Here is a 21,005-nt window from a genome sequence, read left to right on the forward strand (position 1 = left end):
ATATCTCATTTCAACTAGCTAGCCACTAACACTTTTGAAGAAATCACGAATTATTTCGCACCATGTTTATATAAATTATACAACAACTCTCAGCTCAAAGAAATCATGTCACACGGGTTGTACTGGACATCGTGTTATCTGTTTCTATACCAGTCAGTGGGAGGCCTGGCATTGCATTGCTATCAACTAGTGCGCTGTACTCTTGTATGAAACTTGACACTGCAACTCTGAGTGTGTGTTCCAGGTGTGCATTTATGAGGCGTGTTCTGAGTTTGTTTTTTGATGACGGTCGTGTCTGGAAAAGCTGATTCACAACGATAGGTTGAACCAAACGCGTTTGCAACCTTCATAGCTGCTGCGCATTCACCACTGTACTTTTTCGTAGGCACCAAAAGGCACCAAAACAAGGCACCAAAAGTTTGCTGCAGCCTTGAGGGCTTTGCAAGGGGACTTTGCAGTGGTAAAATTTGAATCTCTAACTGTTCAGCATCCACACATGACAGATTTCATTATACCTGACAGCAGCATCGATTACAGAAAGTTAAAAAAATGGCAGTATAAACTTAGCTGAGTGTAAGAGAGACAAGCTGAGTCAAAAGATGCAATACGTAATGGGCATAATGCATCTGCTAGTCCTTCACCGCTATCTGCAACCGGATAGTAATGTTGTTTACTACTTTGGTATTGTCTTGGACGTCGAGCTACCATAACGGAACCCCCCACCATTTCAAGAAGACCGTGGATGGCATGCCGCCATATCGCTTGAATGGGCAGTACGCCGTATTTTACGTCTTCGATATCTTGTTATTCCATTACATGTTGGTATATTACTAATTTTAATTTAGGATATTTGATATCATCATGTTAAGTGTTTATATATACATGAATTGTCACTTCTAAGTCACGTGTTATAGTGTGATTTAAACAAGAATAGGTAAATCACTCAATTTATATATTTAAAAGCTCACTGGTAATAATCTGACGAATATTGGCAAATGCTGCTATTCGATATATTTTTAGAACAGGCACGCGGGCTACTCATCTGGTCCTCGCGGGCTACCTGGGGCCCGCGGGCACCAGGTTGGTGACCCCTGTTCTAGATAATCATATCGACTACATCTAAATCTCTACTGATACTAATAATCGACTCCTCAGCTATACGATATAAATCATTGCTGTACGCATGAATTATTACGAACTATATTGACATTTGCGAACTAGCTCATTTCCTATTTCGAATCATGATCGACGAATTACTGCAGTGCACCCTAAACTGGGATCTATTCAGTTGGGTTAAGATGTTTAGGTGTAGCCCACATATGTTAGGAAGCGGTTCAGTGGTTCTCAACCTTTTTGACCTAGCGGACCGACAAAACTTCAAAACGAACGTTACGGACTGGTGAACCTAACCTTCAAAAACCAAAATTGACTCTGACTTTAATTACGACAAATGCCTGCAACTTGAATGTAATACTGGTTATTTCATTCAATGGTGTCATTTTGATACTAGATATTTAAATGTAGTTCTCTTGAAGTTTATGCAAAACGAAGCCCGCTGATTGTGATTGCTTGGCATCCTTGAAAGGAAAGCGAGTCTGCTATTTTCTATAACCTATAATATATTGTCAAGTGTCGCTTAATTGCACTGTCGAAACTTGACGAAGTTTGTTTATAAGTCTCAGTAGCTTACGCATTTAACTTGTCTGAAACGAGTTGTAGGATACTTTTAAACAATTTTCTTATATAGCACATGCACCATTGTGACGCACGCCCAAATTAGATCATGAGCTCTCATTTGCCACTACATACAATTAAATACGTTGAAAAATTCCGAATACGTTTGAAAGTCGATGTTTTATTTCTCTAATTATTGGACATGCGCCCTACTCTGGGCATTCTGGAATCGAAATATAAACTTCTAATATCTCTAGCGGACCCGCAGGGAAATTGCAACAGAGTGACACCGATCCGCAGCGGCGGTTGAGAACCAATGTGTCAGGCTGTTATTTCATTTTCTCGTATCCTGTGTGTGTTGCTGAATATAAATACAAAAATAAATAAATTTTTCTTTCAAACGCTTCACCTATTTCCCTTCTTTCGACTTTCGCTTCTTAGATTATTGACATTTTTATCATATATGACGTTCATTCTTTCAGACTGTGTTGGTGTGATGTGCTTCATCTTACACGTTGTTGATGATCGAATGTTTCCGCTCACCATGACTAGCTTATTATCTATGCTTGCGGAAGATTTTCGCACATCTGAAAGCGTTCGGAGAACACATCTTCGCTGAGTCATAAAAACAAAAATCTGCAGTGTGTTAAAAGAACGAAACAAAGAACATAAAGTTTCATACAGTACGAAAACATTCCCATTTCCATTCAAAACAGTACAGAAATATGAGGCTTCACCTAGTAACGTGTCATCATAGCGTTCGAGCGAAACGCAACAGAGTGACACCAGTTGCTTAATTACAATTGAGCTCATAAATATGGCAGAATATAGCATTTCAGAAGGATGGGGTTTGGATGAAGAATCCCAACCTTTCTTGCTTACGCCACCACAGACCACGTACTCCCACGGCAGTACAAATTCGACTACTGATCGCGCCTAATTGTCGGCAACTAATGATGGCCACGACGGTCGTATCATCACAAATCATACGTATGAGTGAGTGAACGTCTTGATATCAACGGAGCCCCAATCACTGGCTCATGGAACGCATAATGTTCCATGGAACACCAGTTCAGAACGCCCGCACTAATATATCATATTGTGAGTATTTATATCGGAGTATTTACTTACAACACGGCCATTCCGACACAGTTTGCGTACCAGGGCAAGTCAGTTAAAGTGATTGGTTATCGGTACATTTGAATTTACACTAAATTTTATAATCAGGCAGTTTTATCTCTGATATCAATTATTGTCCCAGGATTATTCGATTGAAAGCTACTTTCATGTCATCAAGTTACTGACAATACCGGGAAATCCCCGTTAAGATTGTGGAGTGGTATTGTAGCGAACATTCACAGTAAGGTTATGTCGTGGGCGCTACACACCGATTGTTTCATGTAATGAGTCAGAATGATAACATCATTATTTGGTTGGATTTGCTGTGTGAACCTAACACTATGTATATTGTAAAGTATGAGCTATCAAAATTTCAATAAAAAGAGCTAACATTTGAGTCGACATTGATATGACTGTAATCGAGATAGAGAGAAATATTCATTGATTTGTCCAACCGAAAACCAAAAAACATTAGCGGATGAATTGTTAACAAAGTAACTTCGCGGTGTAGACTGCCATTATTTAGTTTAACGGCAATCTCATAGAAATTTGGGTGAAACATAGGATCTGTGTTTTCAGCAGCCACATCCAGGTTTTTACGAAATATCCCGTTGGATCCCTGCTGATAATTAATATTAGAATCCCGCAGTTTCCATGCAGTCTTATATTCCTACTATAGCGATAACCTGTACTCCTTGTGACAGTTGGAAAGTTGCAATGACGTGCGCGTAAAAGGATGATTTGTTTTTTTACTCATATTCTTCTATAGCACCTCCCTGTCAACAAGAAAGTATTAATCACTATCGACGGAACGATTCCTTGTGTGGTGATAGTGTTGGTTTAGAAAATTACTCCATTCATATACCTGCATTACACATAGACAAGCGAAATAGGAAATATAAATCATAGCACGGAATATATATAGTTTAATGGTTGACCACAGTGTGTCACACAATTGAGTTAGATCCTGATGGTGTACAGTTAATAATAATGATTACATCGAGGAAGTTTAGGGCTCTTATGCAAAAATATATAATCTAAAAGTTGAAGGCTAGTAGTTTGCATGAATGGGGGATTCGCGTTAAGGCAGTTGCCAGTTCGAGATATATTGACCGTGATTACGTTAACGTCGAACACGCTCGCCTTTACTTTATTCCAGAATTATCAATCGAAATAACATAAAAAGATCGGTCGACCCAATCACCTCAATATTGTCATGGTGAAAGGCATGCTACAGCGATTGAAAAGTTGATGTCGAGTATTGAGTACAGAGTATTTTGCTGTTTTATGCTCTCAGCCTCAATATGCAATGAGTATATGGGGACTTGCAAATGTAACTAACCAGAAACAAATCAAAATGCTCCACAACCAGTAAATTATCAATTAGGTGACGAATTCTGCCTGAATACCAGAACAATGGTATACTGAGAGCTGACGAGCTGATTCAGAATGAAACGGCAAAAATGATGCACACCATATCTAACACAGAAACAAGTAAAACGTCAATCCCCAATTTATCACTTTCGCAGAAACTCATGGTTCTCTAACTATGGACAGGTATCGAGAAATCCAATTTCGCTACCGCACTTGTCTCGATCTTCATCCCGCGATAGGTTCCATTTTTACGGTGCGGAGGCCTGGAATAACCGCCTGCGCAGGCCCGATACCCATACCGACATGGCAATTTGAAATTGAGTATAGTAAATATCTACTGGAAACGTACTGCTGCTGAATACCGACTTCCTCTGTGCATATGATAAATATGTTACAATAAACGATTTTATTATATATGCTTCTATGTAGGCTACTTTACATAGTCACCCAGTCAAGGAAATTATTATAGATGAGCCCTTTTTACTAGTATAATTTGCATATATTGTTATTTCATCTTTCTCAGGCGCAATATTCCGTTCACGTACGATTGTCTGTCTTACATAGTCTGATTAGTCTGCGCCAAACACTCTAGCGGGTGGCGACTGACGCTGAAGGCCTCACGGCCCTTCGTCGCCTTTGGCAGTCCATACAGCCAGCCCGTCCGTGGGTCTTGATCGCGGCCTTCCAAGCAGCGTGCAGCTTATTGTGAAATAGCCTTGTTGTTGAGCGAATTCGCCTTCCCTTGACCGAGTGTATGTCTTCTTTATTTGACATGTTTTTTCACCTTTTATGGGAGATGATTACTATGAGTAATGTACAGTGTGTACACCAGTGGTTCCTAACCTTCGAAGGGGGCGGAAACGCTCAGGGGGCGATATGTGGGGGCGCTGGGCTCAAGGGGAAGATACGGGGGCGCTGAAGGAAAATGGCTTCGCAATAGATGATGTAGTAGTAGGACATATCCGTATTGAGTATTCAGAGCAGATTAACATTCCACGAAACATGTCAAATCTCGAAATTTTTGGTCGCGCCACGCTCGACGTTTGCTACATATGTTTTCATAAATGTAGTATTGATTATTATATTTCATGTAAAATAGATTGTGCGTACTTTTAGATCGCTAATTTCCCATTAAAACACTACCGTCACGCTTGCTAGGGTTATTTTTAACAAAATGTTTCGAACTAGGTATTATATCCTGCAGCGCACTGCGTGTGGATATCGAAGGAGGCAATGGATGTCACATTTGAGAGTGAGAGCCACTTGTACATGAAATATGCTTTGAAACGTTGTGCACGAAAGGAATAACTAAATATACTTACATTTGAGAGCTACAAAATGAAATCGTCAGAATATTTCTTCACCGTATCAGAAAGGATGAAACTATTTAGTGTTGTGGTCCACAACCGCACATGAGCATTATATAATATGAGTTGCTTTGTTTGGAATAGGTCAACAACATTCATGTTAAAATTAATAACTGGGTACGGTACTAGATTCAATGTGAGCAGATAGATGCATTCCATTCTCAATTGACTTGCTTCGTCACACAAAGCACTAAAACAAAATAAAATCCACTACCATTAATTTCCCCGTATTGCCAAATGCAGATGTAAATTCGTGGTGTGTACATCTGCTTCTAACCACAGGGTATGAGACGGTATCCAGTTTTTGTTATAACAACCTTGATTTGACCCTAAATATACCACATACAATTATTATATGGTTTGTTATAGTCGAATGGTCCTCGGACGCGAATAAATCGCGAAATATTTCCTATACTAAAGTCTCAAATAGACCGACTGGCCCGACTGGCCGTCTTACCAGGCCCAAAACTGCTGCAACCCAAACCTCCAATCGAGGGACGAGCACGAGGGGTGCCTTAAATGATATTGATGAATGAACATAAATTACACATAATGTTTTGACTTCCCCACGAGAGGATAAAAAATTTATAGCGACATTGATATTTCCAACTACCACCTATTCTTTCATGCATTATACAAAGTTTTGACGACTTGGGCGACCAGGTCCCACAAACTTTGCTGAACATCGAAATTACGCGAAGGGGTTCTTGGGGGCGAAGCCCCAAGAAATTTTGTATATCACGCTACGGGATCCCAAGACAATATTTTTTTAGGGGGTAGACGAAGTGCTGTTACGTAGTGTCACCATATTTTGGAATCGGGAAAGGAGGGCACTTTTTCGAAATTTTCAGACTTGCAATACTGGAGTAAAATCCGGAAAAAATGGTAAATTCACCACAAAACTGTGGTTGGTTGACTAAAAAAAAGGGTTAACTTTCAGGCTCAACTCCCGGAATACAGTTTTCTAGATTTTCCGTTGGTTGAATAAAAAAATCGTCGCTTACGTTCGAACCACGATTTCCTGTTTAGCGTTATTTCCGCCCATTTTCACTCGAAACTAACCACCATATTAGCTCTAAAAGCTGTAGAGGAGGACGAATTGCCAAAAAGGAGGACATTTAGGCTTCCTCGCAGGACATTTTCAAAAACCTGAAAAAGGATAACAATATATGGGGAGAGGGGGGGGGGCGCTAGAGCAAGATAATTTTTGAAAGGGGGCGCTGGAGGAAAAGGTTGAGAACCACTGGTGTACACTGATTGATTTGTTTTACGAATTAGGGATATAGAAACGTAACAATTAGAAGCACAGGCCGTGTAATGCGTAATTTGACAATGGCAACAAAGAAGGTTTAGTGCAGGCCTGGGCAAAGTGCGGCCCGCGGGCCAAATGCGGCCCGCCGAGCGATTCTGTGCGGCCCGCGAAAGGTTGCTTGAAATTTGATATATCAAACCTAATTTTTAATGTTGCTGCGTGGACTAAAACCATAGGATGTATAAATTTAACCGGTAATTCGTTTACTATCAAGCCTGTTCATTAACATACCGTGATCACGCACCCTATACGTACGTCACATGCCTAATCCAGATTCAAAGTAAAGTCATTGTAGCAAATTATGCCGTTGGAATTGAAGTCACAAGAAGTCACCAAACCTTCTTTGTTTCCATTGTCACATTACGCATTACACGATCTGTGTTTCAAATTGTTACGTGATGTGTTGAAATTCAAAGATAGCTAATAACTACAACCTTCGCGAAACAACGACGCCATTTCGGCAAGCTGCACACTTCTTGGAAACCAGCTACCAATAAAATAAGCTATATATTATCCTCAGGACTGTACCTCCCGCATCCCAAACCCTTCAATTTGGTGGCGAGCTCGACCGGCGCCAATTATTATTTCGTGAATGAACATAAATTAGAGGTTATATTTTTGAAAATTTATGCAACTTCATTCAAATTTTTCTCGCGCTCCGCGCGATTTAGAGACCTATGGTTTTTAGAATTGGGCATTTCGGCGTTGGCCACTACCGCGCCATGACGCACCAAGATAAATGAACTTTAGGAAAATACGGCATATCCGAGAAGGCACTACAATTGCAACTGTTGATCAAATTAAACAAGTAAAGGAAAAAAAAAACTCGACAGCGAGAAAACCTTGGCCGAAAAGCAATGCCCTTATGTTGACCGAAAACCACGAAGTCCAATTGTTCATAGGCAATATTTGCCAGTGAAGAAATACCAATCGGGAATCGGGTGCGCCTTTTTAGTTTGTTACGTTCTGGCGATTTCAATATCTTTTCACATAGCAGACGGGAGGTCACGAAATAACAACATGTAACGAAGCATGAATTACATCAACGGACCCGCCCGAATATTTCCAAGACAGTACCTCACTCAGTTCTAGCGGCAAAACTGAGTATTAGGCCACTACGTGGGCTGAGAGAGGTGTAAAAAATACACCAATATTAGGGTTGTTCAGAATTGACCGACTTTCAAAAAGTCCAGGTTTTCAGTCCGATTCCCATGCCTTATACCTTAAAAACATATTCTGGCTACTTTTTTTTGTAACTCGTCCCCTGCATCCGTGTGCACATTGAGCTGGAAGAATAGCAGCTGAAAATAGGGGATTCCCCTAAAATCTGAGTGTCACGATTTTACCTAGCCTACTTTAAGTGACATATAACATGGATTTATGCAGCTGTTGCGGTTTGGAGTGCTACAAAACCCCACTATATAAGGCATTCCTAGTTCAGGATATCATTTCCATGTCCCACACTGCCTTAGAACTGCTCAAAACTACCTAAAACTGATAGTCATTTTGTTGGATCACATATCCTACACCCCTCAAACCTACCCGGCACTGTTCATCAATCTCCTGGATCCCCATGTGCAAGAATACAACTGTAAATGTAACATCCACTCACAGCCACATAATAAACATCACAGGAAACGAAAAAAAAAGGCAAAGAAAGAAATCAACTTGGCAACATATTACATAAATCAGGTGGATGAAATGGTTGATTTCGAGAAATCTGCATATCTGTTCCGGTGATCTTCCACAGCTTGTAGGAGGCTCTCTCGCTGATTTTTTTCATCCGTCATGAATGCAGCATAGTCGGTATTCAATTTTATCATACGCTCTGCTGCATCATTAACTACTTCAACAGTATTCACAAATTCTTGAGCAGTCACGAAATCCGGATCAGTATGCCATTCCGAAACTGGAAGACTCAACCAATCATGTTCCACAGGTATAGCATGAAATAGAAACCACGATTCTGGCCCAATCAAATCGACCATGCTCAGTGACTCAGAGACAGAGTCAGAGATCAGACTGAGAGGCATAGGCTACTTCTGCGAAATTTTTCAGGGATTGGCATTTTCAGCAATTTAGCAGCCATCGCTTCCTTCAGTTTGTCAGGAATCTTTGGATTAGCCGAGAACGTGGTAAATACCACCATTTCCTCAGTTAGATACCAATGATGTTTTCGCAATTTCTTGTATGCCACATCAGCAACAGTGAGATCGCATAATGAAAAGTTTTTCACGTCATGAAGGAATTTGAGATCATTCCAAGGTGCGTCACATGCAATACCAGTTTTCAACCAAGCTGGAACATAAAACAAAGCAATGAATGTATTGATTCGTTCCAACTTTCCAATGAACTCTTCAGAATAGTACATTTGCTCACTCCACATGAACATTTTTTGACAGTACAGGACTTGACTCATCTATCTAGCGCTATGAGTAGCACCAGGCTTGCGAAAACGATGATCAACATATTTGTCATCCCAAATCGCCAAGGTGCCTGTTGAGCATTCTCTGTAGTCATCTCTTATCAAGACTTCTTTCTGCTTTCCATCATTGGGTTTCATCAGTGGAATTATTTCTTGCTTTGCTTCATCAGCTTTCATCGCCAACCAGCTGCCTTCAATAAACTTCAGCGTTTTATAGCTTCTTGATTTATCAATATGTTTCCACTTCTTCTTGAAGGTATTAAAATCCGTGTTTTCAGGGTCTGTGGTTGTCGATCCAAACAAACACTTCCAAACCTCTCGAATGACCAGTTCATAAATATGATGGTTACAGGCATTGTAGAAAACTTTCCTGTTAATCAATTCTTCAAGTAACGGAACCGCACCTTTGTTTTTACCAGTGTTTGAGGATGTTGTGTCAAACACAAGAGCTCTAACAGATTTTGTTAAATTCCAAAGTTCCAGCAGTTCAAATGATGCATCAGCCTGTGCTTTTCCTGTTGCACTTTAATGATGCAGCAGAGCATATGGTAAAATTGAATACCGACTATGCTGCGTTCATAACGGATGACAAAAAACAGCGAGCGAGCCTCCTACAAGCTGTGGAAGATCACCGGAACAGATATGCAGATTTCTCGAAATCAACCATTTCATCCACCTGATTTATGTAATATTTTGCCAAGTTGATCTCTTTCTTTGCCTTATTTTTTCGTTTTCTGTGATGTTTATTATGTGGCTGCGAGTGGATGTTACATTTACAGTTGTATTCTTGCACATGGGGATCCAGGAAATTGATGAACAGTGCCGGGTAGGTTTGAGGGGTGTAGGATATGTGATCCAACAAATTGACTATCAGTTTTAGGTAATTTTGAGCAGTTCTAAGGCAGTGTGGGACATGGAAATGATATCCTAAACTAGGAATGCCTTATATAGTGGGGTTTTGTAGCACTCCAAACCGCAACAGCTGCATAAATCCATGTTATATGTCACTTTAACTAGGCTAGGTAAAATCGTGACACTCAGATTTTAGGGGAATCCCCTATTTTCAGCTGCTATTCTTCCAGCTCAATGTGCACACGGATGCAGGGAACGAGTTACAAAAAATAGTAGCCAGAATATGTTTTTAAGGTAAAAGGCATGGGAATCGGACTGAAAACCAGGACTTTTTGAAAGTCGGTCAATTCTGAACAACCCTAACCAATATATTTACCAATATTATTGACCGATTGAATCATGAATCATGAAAAAATTCCGCGCTTCGCGCAATTAGGGCATAAACGTTGCTCATAAGTGTATACAAGACATCTCGTGCATCGTGCATCTCGATGGCGGCTGGTCTGGGGGCGAAGCCACCTGGAGCTTGGTTTAGAACTCTATGCGGGCCCAAGACCAACGTTTGGCGGGGGATGACGACGGGTTGTTCCGGCCATTCCAAATACATATTAATTTATTGATAGAAAAACGCGGATAGGGGTTTAAAGAGAGTTCACAATGTATCATGTTTTACATTGTTTCAAAAAGTGACGGAAAATATATATTTTTGGGGTAATTAACCTTCACTTTGTCATTCCCTAATATCAACACATCCACTGAGCACCAATACGTGCAATTCACTGATTCCAATGTAGAGATAAAATCAATACGCATGATATTCTAAAATTTCTTACTCAGCCCGCCAACATATTTCTGCTTCTCATTTGGCCCGCGGGGGAAAATAATTGCCCACCCCTGGTTTAGTGGCTTCTTGCTACTTTTAGTCTTACGTCAAAATTTGCTACATTAACTTTATTTTGAATCTGGATTACGCATGCAAAAAACGTAGACTTTGTAATCGCGCCATATTATTGAACAGGCTTGGAAGTAAACGAATTTAGTTTCAGTTCATACAGCCTATGGCTTTAGTCCACGTAATAACATTAAAAATTAAGTTTCATGTTTTGAATTCCAAGCAACCTTTCGTGGGACCATCTGAATATCTCTGCGGGCTGTACTTTGCCCAGGTCTGGTTTATATATTATTTAGACTAGATCCGTGAATTGATTAGCGAAATCCAGCTATTATAGTTGTCCTATACGGAAGATTTCGGCTTTTATATATGATTTGGGCTGAGCGAAATCGACCAGGGGTGTCAAACTCAAATGACGTCGCGTGCCGGATTCAACACTTCAGATCGCTCGCGGGCCGCACCAAAATTTCTCAATCCCAAAATACCGCAAAATCCATGCTCTTATTTTCATATGAATACTTCATTAGCCAGCGTATATACACAATAGTATATTATATTATATTACCGTTCATAGGGGTTCTATTCTATAGCTGCACCTTTTATTCGCAAACAGTGAAATTCGCAATAATAAGATGGTTGGGCGGCCAAATACAGTTATAAGCTGATAACGATGATATAAGTTGGCATAGTACTATGCTCACTTCGTTTTAGTTATATATTGACATGAAACCTTCGTATGCGTTTCGAATGCTAAAGAATTAACTATAAACGGGGACGTTGGAATTTGCTTCATATTGTTATATCGCGATTCGGGTTTCTCTCGAGGCTGGAGACCTCTATAATATTTTCCATGTGACCTGCATCTGCATATCAGGGTTTTTAGCGTTGTCGCTTATGTGAATAACTGGTTTTTGGCCAGTGAAATGAATTCACACATTCGTGCCTTCCCGGAATTGGGTGTCGATGTCAGCGACCTGCTCCTAATGATGACTAGAAACCACAACACGGCAGTCGGGTGGTTATAATGTGGCCTATATATACTCGACATATGCTATTTTGAATGACTATTTATTGAAAGTATTTTTTTTACTAAAAATCTCAACATTTGTTAGAAATGTGCTGAATAATACACATATATTTCAATCCACTCAGAATTGCTTTGCGGGCCAGATGAAATCACCTGGCGGACCGGATGCGGCCCGTGAGCCGTATGTTTGACATCCCTGGATTAGACCTACTTGATTGATTCAATTAGACGCCTAGTCGAGTATGCCACTCCTTATGATAAACATTTTTGGATTATAACACCAGAGTCCCCGGAAACTGAATTCATGAATCTCACCCGCGCAAGGCGGATATTTCTCCGGTCGGGAACCTTTTATTTATTTGACAACAGTGGAAATTATCACGAATATACATTATCGGGCATAACTTTCGTATTAATGAATGAATCTGTAATATTTGTGGGTATTATTTAGTACCAATGATGTATATAATTTATCCTAAGAACAGGGCTTTGAGCTGTACAAACAAACTATTCGGAATCTATATAGCTGCTTGAATAGTGAAATACCTGTGTAAATGTAATTTATCCATTGCAATATTTTTCTCTCTGTTCACTATCTAGGGATATAAATTTAATTCGTTAATTAGACGATCGTTGTGCGATACAGGCAACACATTCAATGGAAATAATTTCATTGGTTTTGATATCGTGGCTTGCAATTTATCTAAGCACGCCACAGGTAAGTAACGTTGGAATATCTTTTTCACCTGCTCTGTCGCCACGAAATGGAACGCAGACAATTTCAGAAAATGACATTCATGTATGTACGAATGTATGAAATGTATGATTAGTTGTACACAAATACGAAAATTTAATATTCATCAAATTCGACCTTGAAGTCATTATATTTTAGTGACGGGGAGAGTATCACCCGATTGGGAACCGATGTTGTTATTTGGCAATTGATATGGTGTGTAGTGTAGTCTAGTGTAATTGGCGTGAAATCGATATACTCTATGCGACCCCTGAAATTCGGTACGCGAACCACACGGGATCGCGATCCCCAAATTTGAAAGTCATGACGAAATCAAATCAGAACGTAGCAAGGTTCCAATAAGGAGTTAACATTGCTCCGCAAACGGGAGTGCGCACTGCGCATCATGCTCGCGATACGCGCATGAGGACTTTGTTTCACACCATGTTATGTCTTATTTACAGATAAACATGTCTATTCATATCCATACGAGTTCATATTTCGCAACGCAACGAAAAATTGGTTTAAGGCGAGAAATGACTGCAACGGGATCAAAGCCGCACTTGTCAAAGTCGATTCGGCAGCAATAACAAATATCCTAGTTGACAAGTGAGTTGTCGTCGACATGTGGACAAAGCATATTACCTGCAAAGTCCTATTGATGCTACTATGAGCCACTTTCATGATCGACAGAGGAGAGAATGGCAGATTCCGTGTAGCATTATATGTCGTGATAAACGAAGCAAACGAACTAATTAATATTGATTTATTATGAACTTTGAAGTAACAAAAACATAGCCCTACACGTCTTTCAAATATCTTAATATGGCAAGAAAATAATGCGTACATGCATACATTTGAGGATTTCGATGAAGAACAAATAAACTTAACAATTTCTATTGAAGCCGGTGGTCGCCAAGTCAAAACGAGTCCCGGGCCACTTTTAAAATTTAGTAGCGGCCGCGGGCATAGCATGAATTCAATATCGACATAAAATAGGCAACCACGTTTTGAAACGTTACATCAGTACAACGCTGTGCTACCGAACATAGGCGATGGGCATAGTGGCCATAAAAGAATTAATATTATATTATATGAATAAAATTACAACAAAAACTATATCATCAATTTTATTTTATTTTGAACTATAAGCTGTACAGTACACGATACCTGGAAACGCTTTTCAGCGACTACTGAATAGATATTGAGGTGAGCGAGATATACGTCACTAGCTGAAAGACCATCTCCACGTAAAGCTTGATCTTGACTGGAAGCCGTAAGCAGTGGTTCTCAAACTTTTTTAGACACGCTCACCTTTATGATACTGATAATATTTGCGCCCCTTATCGTCATATCGAAAAATTCAACCAGAATGCTAGCAATCCCAACGGATAGTTTGATGACATGGAAGGGTGAGATGATCCTCAGGCCATGTCAACCTATTTGTTGCATTCGATGGTTTATGATTCTGAATGAGTATACAATGGGCCATCCTAAGACTACACATAATAAATCATATAGGCGTACAACATAGAACACATCGGTTCATGTTTGGTATAACCGAATATATTTTTAACTCCATTTTAATAATTGACCTATGAGGAGTCTTGTGAACACTAACTAATTCCATGAAGTGACAACCCGATCAGACATTCGTGAGTCATCTATGTGTCGTGTGAAATAGAGATAAGGTACATAAATCATACGATGCTTTGTGCATATAATCCATCGTCGCTATAATATATATGCGTGTAATACAACGTATACATTCACTTCAATTTCATGATCGTGAAGCTATTACGTCGTCGTACGTTGATTCAATAAATTTACAAGTCGTGGAGACAGAAACAAAAGAGTTGTGCGGGTGATCTTCGAATACGTGTACTAGACAGGCGTCGTGGTACGTCAGCCAACGAGCCAATCCACTGACGTGGACGCCGGTCCGTCGAAGGGAACATATACGCGAAGAATGCTACAAGTATAGGCTAACTCTCTGGAGTCAGATTACACAAGTAGCCTATAACAACAACAAACATTCGCTCCGCGTTAAATTTCGCATCTAGACAGAATTTTGCAATCATTCTATCAGTTATTATTCAATCTGAAAAATTCCCACCCAGTCACAAAGTGAGCATGTAATTATTGTATGCAGATCTAACTCCAAGTTGTTTCGACACCTTCCTATCTTTTCATTGTATCGCAGTTTTGTGGTGTTTTGAAATGATGAAAATATTAATAAAACTTATTGATTGATGATGTCCCGAAAACAACATGTCCTCTTATTATAATGATTCAACAATACATTTCAAACGATTTTTTAAAATCGATGATGAACATCGCGCAAGTCACCTTTTATGAAATTGCTGTTTACCGATATCATCAGTTTCATCGATGTACCATATTTGTGGATCGGAGCTTCTGATATTGCAAATGAGGGAGAATGGAAATGGTTGGACGGCAGTGATGCATCCCATGACTCACAAATTGAGTGTACGAATTGGTGAGTATGTGATTCAGAGCAGTTTTCAAGATATTCATCGATGACTTAGCGACCATATATACAGAACATGTTCGCATATTAGCAATAACGTTGAAAAAATCGATTGATGGCCATGATTATTGTACGTCATCAATTATTTTAAAACTGCAATTAGCTGTAGAACTACTGGCGTTTCTGAATTGAATTGAGGTAATTTTCTCGATGGAGCGATGGATGATGTGTTCAGCCTAACCGTTTTCGAGTAATATTTTGCGGGTGCTGTTGAGCTCTAAATTGTTTCCCGAACGGTGATGCCTTGGACGATGAATTTTCTGAGCCTGGGACTAAATGAACTACAGAGTATGCATTGGCCTGTGAAGGTGGATTTCCTGAGGATAGATGTTTTAAATTTGTTGGTATCATCGTTTTGGAACAAAATATCCAAACATGAAAATGAGAGAGTTATAGCAAAATTATGAGCAAGTCTTACCTCACCACGTGATGAAAATCGGCAAAATACACTTTTACATGAATGGCATATAGGTCACGCTCATTAGGGTTGTTCAGATTTAAAAAATTGTCAGGAAACTTCGATGCTTGTGACCCAAATGATGGTTTAGTGCATAAAAACACTTTTGTGAGCAATTTTGGTCATCTTCGTCGTGATCTTCTATCCCCGAAAAGCCCCGAAAGATCCACAGGGCAATTCTCCTTACTGCTTGATCTGTAGTGTTGACCATGTCACCGGTTTATAGCTTTTGTGACGTTATCGTTCGAAAACGGTCATGTAGAGACGAGATATTGCAATAAAATAGATATGGTTTCATAATTTTATTTAAATGCCGTCCTGTAAAGGCCACATGCATCTCCGTTTTGCTCAGAAAAACCTGTCTGTCATGCTCATGGGAATCATGTATTGGTAGCACCATTGACATCGGCTTGTTTTGCATCGCACATTGAAGAAGCGCCGTTGGATTGCAATTCGTGAACAAATACTGATATTCCCAGCCAGTTTTCAGCCATAAGGTATTATTCAAAGGTATGTAATGTCAGTAATACTTTTCTCAACTTCAAATCATCTGTAAAATACCGAGTTATCTTATTTTATGGTAGACTGCAATTTAGTTGAAGAAGAATGCCTGAAACAATGCATCAACACAATGTTCAGCGCTTGCCTTATAGGTATTCTTGTTATATTCCATACGTTGGCAACCTCTTCAACAGTTAGAATGACACAGTCCTGCGTTGTGGTAGTTTCGGAGCAATTTTCTTTTAGATATGGCGGATATAGTAGAACCTCATCTAGAGTCGGTAACTTGGAGTGACTAATACACTCAAAAAAATATCCCACCGAATAGTGACCAGAATATCAGACCAAATAGTGGGCAGACCTGAATCTTGTTCATGGTTGGTCAGCAAAACTCATATCCGCTTTGTTTCAGACATTCTGCTGCAACTAAATTGCAGTCCACCATAAAATAAGATAACTCGGTATTTTACAGATGATTTGAAATTGAGAAAAGTATTACTGACATTACATACCTTTGAATAACACCTTATGGCTGAAAACTAGCTGGGAATATCGGTGTTTCTTCACGAATTGCAACGCAACGGCGTTTCTTCAATGTACGATCCAAAATAACCCGATGTCAATGGTGCAACCAATACATGATTCCCATGAGCATAATAGACAGGTTGTGCAGAGTGAAATCGATATGCACGCTGCCTTTATAGGACTGCATTCAAGTACAATTTTGAGAACATGGCTATTTTATTGCAATATATTATCTCTACACGGCCGTTTTCAACTGATAACGTCGCAAAAGCTATAAACCGGTGACGTGGTCAACATTACATATCCAGTAGTAAGGAGAATTGCCCCGTGGATCTTTGGGGGGTTTTCGGGGATAGAAGATCACGATGAAGATGACCAAAATTGCTCATAAAAGTGTTTTTATGTACTAAACCATCATGTTGGTCACAAGCATCGAAGTTTCCTGACAATTTTTCAAATCTGAACAACCCTAACGCTCATAGAAGGTGTATTAGTAATCAGGATTCACTACACAAGGCTGTTAAATTGAACAATTATACCGTAAACTAAGAATTATCTTTTCAGACTACTGTTTCGTTGCCATTGCGATTTCTACATTTTCCAGGAATAAAGAGCCCGACAATTACGGAGGCAATGAAGACTGTGCCGCTGTATTTCAAAGTGGGAAGTCGGGGGACGTGAAATGTGGAGATTCTCTGACATTTGTTTGTCAAAAGGGTAATGATTGACGGATATTTACTTTCGATCACTCGCCACTTATTCTGATGCAACGTTGTCGAAGTATTCAGGTATTTGCTTACGTCATATTCAGTACCTATTGGCTTATAATACACGCGGGGAGCAGTATAGGCACGTTCATACGATAGTGACTTAAGATTGCCGAGAAAATTCGATTTCTCAAATCGTAATCGAATGTTAGCAATTAATTTTGTAAACTTCTTCGAAAGCTCTTTTCGATTTCCAATATATAGGAACGCTTTATTCGCTTTACCAAGTCCTCGTACCTCAGAAGTGACGTTTATATGGTCTCTTTCACTGTAAGGGTATCAGGACGCGGTGGAAATGGAATTATAATTGTATGTTAGTCCATATTATCCTTGTACTACGATAGAACGTCACCTATCTCCGTAGAAATGTATCCAGCCGTTTTATGCTCGTCTGCTTGAGTTACCAATGAAGGTCGATTATTACTCAGTCGCTATCGTATACAACAGGGGTGGGCAAACTACGGCCCGCGGGTCGCATGCGGCCCGCAACACCGTTCTGTGCGGCCCGCGAGAGTCTAAAGAAACTTATTAAAAATATTGATGAAATGCGCATTAAAAATCGAATTATTGCAGATACTTGATTAAACTTTTTTTTTAGTATATTTCACCATAATAATTGTAAGACAGTTGTTGTCAAACGGAGGGGAGAGCCCTCCTTGGGGGCCCTGAAAGCATCTGAAGGGGGTCCGAAGCTGTGCTCAACTGAATTTTTTCGCGCTGCGCGTGATTTACATACAATTCTAGGGTAAATACTTCCTATTTCTTTTATGTTCAATTTCTGGCGCTACAGCCCGATCTCAAGGTCCGCGCAGTTTGAAAGGTTTCAACTGCTAAACATCAAAGAAATCCTAAACGATATTGACATAATTCGGATCACGAGTGTGATTTCAAATTGGCCACTCCAGTTTTAAATATTTCAGTGGTGTGCTTATAAAAACGATTCGCGCGTGTCTTACGTAGATTCGTTCTATATCAACACATAGCAGAAACGTGTTCGAAGCTAACATCGTTATGATGCTGTCAGCATTGTGTGTCCTGGAACTGTATTAAAAGTGGAATCGGTAAATCTATGAGCAGATCGCTGCTTACAGATTTAAACTTCAATCCTGTTCTAAGAATCGGGACAACCGACTTTCACCTCTATAGTTTTGATAAATTGGTTATTGAGGTCGACCAGCCTATGAAATCTCGCCACTGTTTCTCATGCTTGTACGACATCATCAAAGTAATGTTTGGTTTGTTTTAAATAAGCATATATATTATCTCGATGTCATCACTATATAGTATATTCAAATACCAATATTGCGTTTTGGTGTATAATCCCAATTTTATATAGTGCGGCCCGCGAATGGATTCAGATGTTGAATGCGGCCCGCGAGCTCAAAAGTTTGCCCATCCCTGGTATACAAGGTACGTACTTATATCATGAATTCAGCAAACACGCACATCCCATCTGCAAACTCGAGATCTCCCTATTCTATTGCTAATGGGTCATCTTATTTGCGAAATGGGGTTGGGACTGCGACAATAGTAGTCAAAATACAACTAAGCAGCGATTCCGGCCCAAGTAACGTAGTCTATTTGTCAGCAACCATATTCACTTCAGCTATACTGACAAATTTTGTCGTTGCAGAGAAACAAAGTTAACTTTGATTTAAAAACTAAACGGCAGTTTATATGACTACACTGTAAAAAATAAAAACCTCGATTTACCGCGAAATGTTTGGAAGCACGGTAGCCAGACATTTCGTGGTAATTTAACATCACCGTTAGTCAATGTAAATTGAACTTACACTCGTCCGGTAATCTCACTTTACACGCCAGACTGTAATGTTACAGTCACCTCCGGTATATCCAATCTACATTTTATCCTGTATATTTGCCACTCAGACTGTAATTTTACCGCCTACCTGCATACATGCTGTCTGTGTAAATCAGGATTACATACCAGCTTGTAAATTCACGTACATCCCATACCTATCGCAAAGCAACCCGATGCTAAAATATCGCAAAAGCTTCTTCACAGCCCCAAAACAAGATTGGAACAAACTGTATATTCATTCATGATTCACGATGAGAAGATTATCGATAGAAAAGTATTGCTACTGGAGGTCTAATTCTTCTTTAGGAGACATGCAGTAACACGAGTGGTCTCCCACCACCGGCCAAACTTCCAATTGTTTCTTTTTCTCGTCCTCATTCCTTCTGTGTAGCTAGTATCTTGCAGTTCCACTAAAAAGAATTCATGCGTAAGTCGCTATATTAAGCAAAGTTCCTAACGTAGACATGACATTATAAAGACTACTAAGTCAAAGAGGGTAACAAAAATATAACAATTTTTGAAGTACCGGTACTTATACATTGTGTGGTGACGGCTCCGCCTTTTACATGATATAGCAGAGATTCATGACTTACTTTATCAAATGCAGCGGGCAAGTTATAAATGATATTGCATCTTCGTGTGGGCCAATTATTATTAGTCATGCACTTTATTGCATGCTGTTCTTGAACCCCGATCAGGATTGTTCAGCGTATCGGTAGTGGAAATATATTGATATCGCCCAAATGTACCATAAAAAAAATTCTTTCGTGAGGAGCACACGATTCTGATTCCTGGTCAGATTTAGAAGGGCGCTACTATATTAGAATCGAAAAATTAAGTTATGTTGAATTGCGTGGAGCGCGAAGAAAATTTCAAGAATAATTAAAATCTCTAAAAAAATTGGGAGTGAATTAGTGATTTCAATTTGCATGTCGAGGGATGCTAACACATACTAATTGAAATAGGTGTTGTGGGCCGCACAAATTCCCATCTACGGCAGCAGGTTGCCCATCCCTGATCTTATGTCTTACGCCAAGTTTGAATCCGTATTCCAGTCTTTAACATTTTTGACAAATTTCGCAAAACTTGTTTGAAAATAGCAAAAAAACATTGGACAGGACATCAATTTGTTTCAAGGTAGGTTGCACTGAGACTAACCCCAATGCTGGTAGTGACTACAGAGAACAAGGCGTCGTTCTGTACTGCCATGCCCAATTTGATCAGTTTTGGAATTGAATTGAATTAAATTGTGTTGCTATAGGGTAGCTTAATTGAGGGCGAAACCGAGCAACCTATATTGCATCTAAGTCTGTCTTACGCAGTGCAGTTCGCCAGCTATTAAAAACAGCTACCAAGCGCAACGAGCTTTAGGCTACTGCCAAAGCTATGAAGTAATGAATGACTTACATGTGGGAATTCCTCTAAATCTTCAAAGAATATCACAAATTTGCTTAAATGAAGTTGAGCGCGACTGCTGGAGTTTGAATTTGGCGAGCTTTCTTGAATACGAAATAAGTTTCATCTTCAACAATCGTCTTCTGAAAATGGTTGCGAAACACATGTTTAGTCAGAATTCATACAGACTTTGTCAATTTCTCGCGTTCCCC

General features: G+C 39.6%; 2 protein-coding genes and 1 long non-coding RNA gene across 4 annotated transcripts in view; 2 read left to right on the plus strand and 1 right to left on the minus strand.

Annotated features, from left to right (window-relative positions):
• LOC145452903 (receptor-type tyrosine-protein phosphatase alpha-like) overlaps positions 1–3,287 on the plus strand; it is an 85,383-nt gene extending 82,096 nt beyond the window's left edge. Inside the window, exon 17 of the mRNA XM_080331037.1 lies at positions 1,101–3,287. The gene's annotated coding sequence lies outside the window, so the exon portion shown is untranslated. The remainder of the gene's footprint in view (positions 1–1,100) is intronic.
• The window catches only part of LOC145452915 (uncharacterized), a 212,329-nt gene that overhangs the window by 190,031 nt on the left and 1,293 nt on the right, over positions 1–21,005 (minus strand). The window contains exons 2-3 of the long non-coding RNA XR_013919587.1: positions 20,806–20,936; positions 19,264–19,808 (exon numbers count right to left, since the gene is read on the minus strand). This is a non-coding gene — a long non-coding RNA (uncharacterized LOC145452915). The remainder of the gene's footprint in view (positions 1–19,263; positions 19,809–20,805; positions 20,937–21,005) is intronic.
• LOC145452907 (macrophage mannose receptor 1-like) overlaps positions 17,397–21,005 on the plus strand; it is a 448,907-nt gene continuing 445,298 nt past the window's right edge. For both annotated transcript variants that reach the window (XM_080331042.1, XM_080331041.1), the window contains exon 1: positions 17,397–17,526. The gene's annotated coding sequence lies outside the window, so the exon portion shown is untranslated. The remainder of the gene's footprint in view (positions 17,527–21,005) is intronic.

This window comes from Botryllus schlosseri, chromosome 12 (genome assembly GCF_051294905.1).
Source record: "Botryllus schlosseri isolate E-star chromosome 12, Bs_hap1, whole genome shotgun sequence".
Classification (NCBI taxonomy): Eukaryota; Metazoa; Chordata; class Ascidiacea; order Stolidobranchia; family Styelidae; genus Botryllus; species Botryllus schlosseri.